The 6000-nt window shown below is 40.9% G+C and overlaps 1 long non-coding RNA gene across 1 annotated transcript in view; it reads left to right on the top strand.

Annotated features, from left to right (window-relative positions):
• The first annotated feature begins 4880 nt into the window (after positions 1–4880).
• Positions 4881–6000, top strand: part of LOC310845842 — a 34446-nt gene continuing 33326 nt past the window's right edge. The window contains exon 1 of the long non-coding RNA XR_014564996.1: positions 4881–5078. This is a non-coding gene — a long non-coding RNA (uncharacterized lncRNA). The remainder of the gene's footprint in view (positions 5079–6000) is intronic.

Here is a 6000-nt window from a genome sequence, read left to right as displayed (position 1 = left end):
AGAAATAAATTCTTGGCCTAATCTTTTATTAATTAACACTTTTCTATGGAGCCTTGTCACATGTGTTTCCTGTAGGCAGATAACGTCCAATTGTTCCTTTTTCAAGATGTGAAAGACTTTTCTTCTTTTTTCCGGGGAATTTCCGCCATTTATATTCCAACTAAGAAGCTGCAGAGACATCCTGAATCAATTGACGGGTTCTACAATGGGGTATCTAAGCTTCCCCCCGATCCCGGAGGAGGTAGTGCTGGTCCTGATCCAGGTGGTATAACTCTTGGAGGTGGTCCCCACATTACACCTTCTCCATGCTCCTCCCTGTGCAAATTGTAGCTATGTTGAATGAATCCAAAATGTTGGGCTGGATCTACATTGGCCTGATATTAGATATAACATTCTAAAACGTCACAGGGCATATGTGTAAATTAAAAGTGTTTCTTACCTTGTTTCCTCCGTCAATATGCTGTCTCCCTTCTGGTTGCTCTATTGCGCCCTCTGGTGTCACACTTTAATAATGCATTAAAGGTAAAGGTAAAGGTACCCCTGGCTATTAGGTCTAGTCGCGGACGACTCTGAGGTTTCAGCGCTCATCTTGCTTTACTGGCCGAGTACAGCTTCCGGGTCATGTGGCCAGATGACTATGCTGCTTCTGGCGAACCAGAGCAGCTCACGGAAACGCTGTTTACCTTCCTGCTGGAGTGGTGCCTATTTATCTACTTGTACTTGATGTGCTTTCGAACTGCTAGGTTGCCAGGAGCCAGGACTGAGCAACGGGAGCTCACCCCGTCGCGGGGATTCGAATACCTACCTTCTGATCGGCAAGCCCTAGGCTCTGTGGTTTAGACCACAGTGCCACCCTTTTAATAACACATTATGAACGCTAAAAGTAGGATGTAATGTGTCCATCTACATTATGAATACCATTCCTTAACCCTTCCTTAACGTTATAAGCCATGAGTGTAGATCTGCCCTTGGTCATAGTTTCACTCTTGTACATAACGGAAATGTAGCTGCTATTTTGTTTTTTCCAGAGCACCTTAATAGAGAATGTGAACATAGAGCCTGACTACAAACCATTGAAGTCTGGACCAATGTCCAAGAGAGCAGGTCAGCAGAAACACTTCTGTTGTACTTACAGATCTAAAGGTAATTGAAACATTTACAGCACATTCCTATGCACATTTACCTGGGAACAGTGATTTGGGTTTTTTTGCTTTTTGCTTTAGAAGAACAAGGTGCCAGTATTCACGATGAAGTTGCTATGCTAACTGTCAGACTTTTAACATTTGAAAGAAAAAGGTGCCAGTACTGCATACCTTTGAGTACCTCCAGAAAAAGAATTGCCTGGGAGTAATCTATACTGGTCACAGCAGTATTTATTCTCAAGTACACACATGCAGAGGACTGCACTGTAAGATTTTAAAATCCAAAGGCCCGGCTCCTGCAATGCACAATGAAGTCTTCTGGGCAACTCTGCTTATTTGCAATTCAGATAAAAGGGAACAGGTTTTTATTATTGTTTTAATTCCACTGAGAAGCTTAAAGAAGATATTAAATGGGCTCTACAGTAAAATTATATCTGTCTGCTTGCAATCAATTCCTTCTGCCCTCTGTAGTTCACTGGCTTGCGTCTCTGCTCTCCTGTCTTAAAACCTGCTTGATAACAGAGTGACTCCCCTGGACACAGTGGAAATGACTTCTGATTTACTAGGGGAATCAACAACAGGAGCCTTAGGCTCAAAGCTTAAAATGACATCTTATGAAAATGAAATCTCAACAGAGGTTTCCTCCTGTGCACAGCTGGCAGGAAGGGAAACCAATATTCTCAAATGTTGGGGTTGGTAATAATGAGAACATGAAGTCTTTTGTTTGCTGTTATGATATGTCAGGCTGTTTTATAGCACAGATGTAAATAGATACTGCAATCTACTACCTTAGTCTAGAGCAGTGGTTCTCAGATGTTTTTCTCTGGGTCAAACTTTTGGAATAAAAATTTGCTCACACCACACCAAAATTTTTTATTGTTAAGAAACACATTGGAAAACAAAAAGAAACAACTTCTAGCAGTATTGATTTATAACATAGAGCACTACTACTTTGTTAGGTCTAATTTGAGACAAAAAACCCTCTCATCTCATCATCAGCACAAAGAAGCCTTTCTCTTTTGGTCTTTCATATTTATCTGTGTTCACAACAATATGTTGTGGATAACTGTAGAAGGCTAGCCAATGCTCTTGAAGCGACATAGTCCTATGTTTCATTTTCAAGGTGCAATCAATTGAAATGCAGGCCATTTACTTCTCTTCATTCAATGCCAATCCTGCACAGCAGCAATTCGCGAAGGGGTCTCTAACCCAGTGGAAATTTTCTGTAGACGACAGTGGGAAATAATGATCAATCTTTTCTACCAGAGCTGCAAGATGTTCCTGAATGAGGAGGCCATACAATTCCTTGCTCATCTTAAAACTTTTTACCAGTGGGAACATTTCCATGTTATATTGCACCAGTCTTTCTGCACCGGAGCTGAAGCTCTTTTTCAAATGCTGAATTTGTCTGTAGCTGTGAGGATATTGTCATCATGGCCTTACATTCTGGCATTGAGCTCATTCAACCAGGTAAAGATAATGGCCAAATGTGCCCAGTCTGCCCACCAGCCATTGTCTTCCTCTTCTAACCCAGACTGCAGTGAAGGCAGGAAATAAGGTGTACTTTGCTGCCTCCATTGCATCTTCATTGTGCTGTGCGGATGAGCTTTTCAAGGTAGTGTGGAAACTTTGGTGAAAAAGGGCATTGGGTTTGATCCTTAGTCAAAAACTTGGGGAACAATTCAAGGTGCCCCATTAAAGGGGTCCAAGGGTTGGGTTCTGTCTAAGAGCCCGGGCGTAGACCGGCGGGCCATAGAACATCCCTGAATGGCATCTTGGCATAATTTCCCCATTAGATCTGCATCAGTGTGTGTGTGTGTGTGTGTGTGTGTGTGTGTGTGTGTGTTCCTTTTACTAGGATTGACCGTGATGGTGATATCAACCAGCAATCGGCTTGGCTGATACAGGATACACCTATGCCAAATCTGGTTTACATCTACAATCAATAAAGTTGTGGCCATTTTGATCCCAAGCTGGTGTTGTCTTTATTACTACATCTAAAATGTTAAGTTTTCCCGCTTGGTAATCATTGGCCCACTGTGCTGTAGCCCGCAGTTCAAGGACTGCCTGTTATTCAGGATTGTCTCATTCTCTTCTTTTTATAATTGAGCCACATGGCTGGTTTGGTTTTAAAAGGGGGGGGAGGAGGGAAACATTATCCACATCTTATGCAATTATTTAATTTGCATGAAATGAAGAGATAAATTATTTTTCCTTTATACAGATAACTAGGATTGTCTTTTATGCTTCACATCCCTTGGTAATTTCAAAAACTAGAACTCCTCCCCGCCCCCTGTTCATTTTGTTGTTGTTCTTGAACACTAAAATAAAAGCAAATAAGCATCCTGGTGTGTGCTTAAGCAGTAATGCCAAACTGGCAAGTACAACATGGAAGTTATTATATCTCCAGGGATTCCTAGGTTTTAATATCCAGATTGAATGTTTAAGTTTTGGGGATATACAATCTCCAACTGAGTCATGGAAACAAAAGTTCCTAGAATATGACAACTTGCAAATAGCAACCTTGCATTCTCTCCTCCTTCCCCTCCCTCCCTTATCATATGATATTCAAATAGCTTCGGGAAAATGGTTAGCCACAACCATTTTTTATAGTTCGTTCAACTGCCCTAAGTAAGTGGATGCTCTGAGTAAGCTGGCCAAGAGGAAAACCTCACACAGTACCATAAGTACAGAAGGTGTGGATTTCATTTAAAAATATTTATTTATTTAAAGCATTTTTATGTTGCACGCACACACACACACCTACCTCCCAGAGCAGCTTGCAATATCACTGACAAGATAGTTTCAGAGACTGGCCTAAAATCTAAAAGACATAACACAAAGGAAAAGAAATTGGGAGAGAGTGCGGGGGGGGGGGGAGAGCAAACTCATGCACTTAGTTTCTTAGCTGTAGAATTTTTGCAATAACTAGCAGGAAAGGAAACCTTTCAAGGAGGGGTGAAGCCAGAAGTTGCTTGTTTTCTTTTTGAATTTTAAGAGCTGATGGTAAAAAGAAGTCTTAGGATACTGTGGTGGTGTTTAGTGTCTGGGATTCTCAGGCTGTATAGTATTTGCCTGCATTCCTACTTCCTGCTTGCTGGGAATTCGTAAAAAGCAATGAATACATTATTAACATACAAATGTATGTCATGTTATGGGGAAATTGGAAAATTTCACGGGGACCTGAAAAAAAAAATCCACAGATGGATGGGAAAATGAGGCGAGCTGCACTTAAGACTGGAAAAGTGAGAAACTGAAATAGACACTCTTTTGTTTTTTTGTTTTTGTTTTTAAGTTTGTAATCATTCATCTTGTTTTTATTATTGCTTGTAAGCCGCTCTGAGCCCGGCCTTGGCTGGGGAGGGCGGGGTATAAATAAAAAATTATATCCCTATGTATAAGTGGCCACCTAGGTGGAAAGTAAGAAACGGAACAGGATACTGTAGAAAAGCAGAATGCCTCAGACAAAACCTGAATAAATATCAATGGAAGGCATTGATATGAATAGCTCAGTTGGAGCTGGAATCTCCAGCACTAACCTCATTATACCCTTATTCAGTGTGGGAAGTTTGCACCTTTGATGGTTCCCCTTTGAAGCCCTCTGACTGACAGCCACCACACTGAATTATATAACGTGGACATTCAACAGATTTGAATCCATAGATTATCGTTCACCTCTAGGAAGAGAAGCAATAAGATAGCAGGGGTTGTAAACGGCAAACATCCATGAGGTATCGACACACTACAGTAGACTTTGATCTCCAGTCTATTATATCTTTGCCTTCCTGCTTCTCCACTGTGAACTTGGCAGGTGAGGTTTTCAGGATGTGAAATATTATCCCAATTTAGTTTTAACTTTTATAAAAGAGAGCAGGTTTATCTCTCCAAAGATCTTTATCCAGATTCCTTTACCTATGTGAAATTCGTTTCAGAAAGGTGAGTGCAAAACTGCAAATTCCTTAAGGAATTTTCCTATTTTGAAAATAAACAGCTTTTGCTGTGTCTAAAAAGAAGCAAGGAGTTTACATGAAGTACAGCTTGAACTGACAGAGATTGAAGAGCACTTCAATAAGGGTAGCAAAGTTACAGCCATTGAATAATACTTTATATGAGGATCCCTGCTGAGTTGTACAGCTATCTGCTCCGCCAGTGGTAAAGAAGATAATTATTTCAGGATGTTTTGGCCAGCCGTTGGGCAATTATTGTTTGCATTGCATTGCTGTGCTGTGCTCTGCTGTGCAGTCTAGCCTAGCTAGTACAACACACTGCACTGAAATCCTGTATGAGGACGCAACAAGTGACATTAATATTAACATATCAGGCTAAGAGCAGAAGAAAAGCTGCAAGTTACCCAGGAAGCTCAGGAAATCTAAGACATTTGGCCATTGCCTTGCCAGGGTGATCTGATGCTACTGTCTACTCTGCATTTACAATCTAATACCTGTGCTAAGCTTTAAAAAATACTGTCATATTAGGGAACTGTAGCATTAAAGGGCTCCTTTTGAGAGGAAGGGTGGGATAGACATTTAATAAATAAATACATTTAATAAGTAAAGCAGGCAGTCAGGCAAAACTTTTAACTTTTGGGGGAAATATAATATATCAGTAATGCATGGTGCACTTCTAGTTGTCTACTGAAAAATATCAAGCTAAGTGAGCAACTGAAGGCTAATAGGCTACATGAAGGCAGGAAATGTAAAGCAAGCAATGAAGGAACCATGAGACAAATGAAAGTGTAAGGGTGCAATCTTATATGTACTTTCACCTGGGAGCAGTAGCAATTGCCGAGCCAATGGCACTTAGCTGACCAGCCATTGCCTGCATTGCTGCTGCTTTCCAGGAGCTGGTGTGTGTGTGT

Source organism: Podarcis gaigeae (genome assembly GCF_964106915.1).
Source record: "Podarcis gaigeae genome assembly, chromosome: 5".
NCBI lineage: Eukaryota > Metazoa > Chordata > Lepidosauria > Squamata > Lacertidae > Podarcis > Podarcis gaigeae.
Note: the sequence above shows the minus strand (reverse complement) of the source record. Positions and strands in the feature narration are given on the sequence as shown.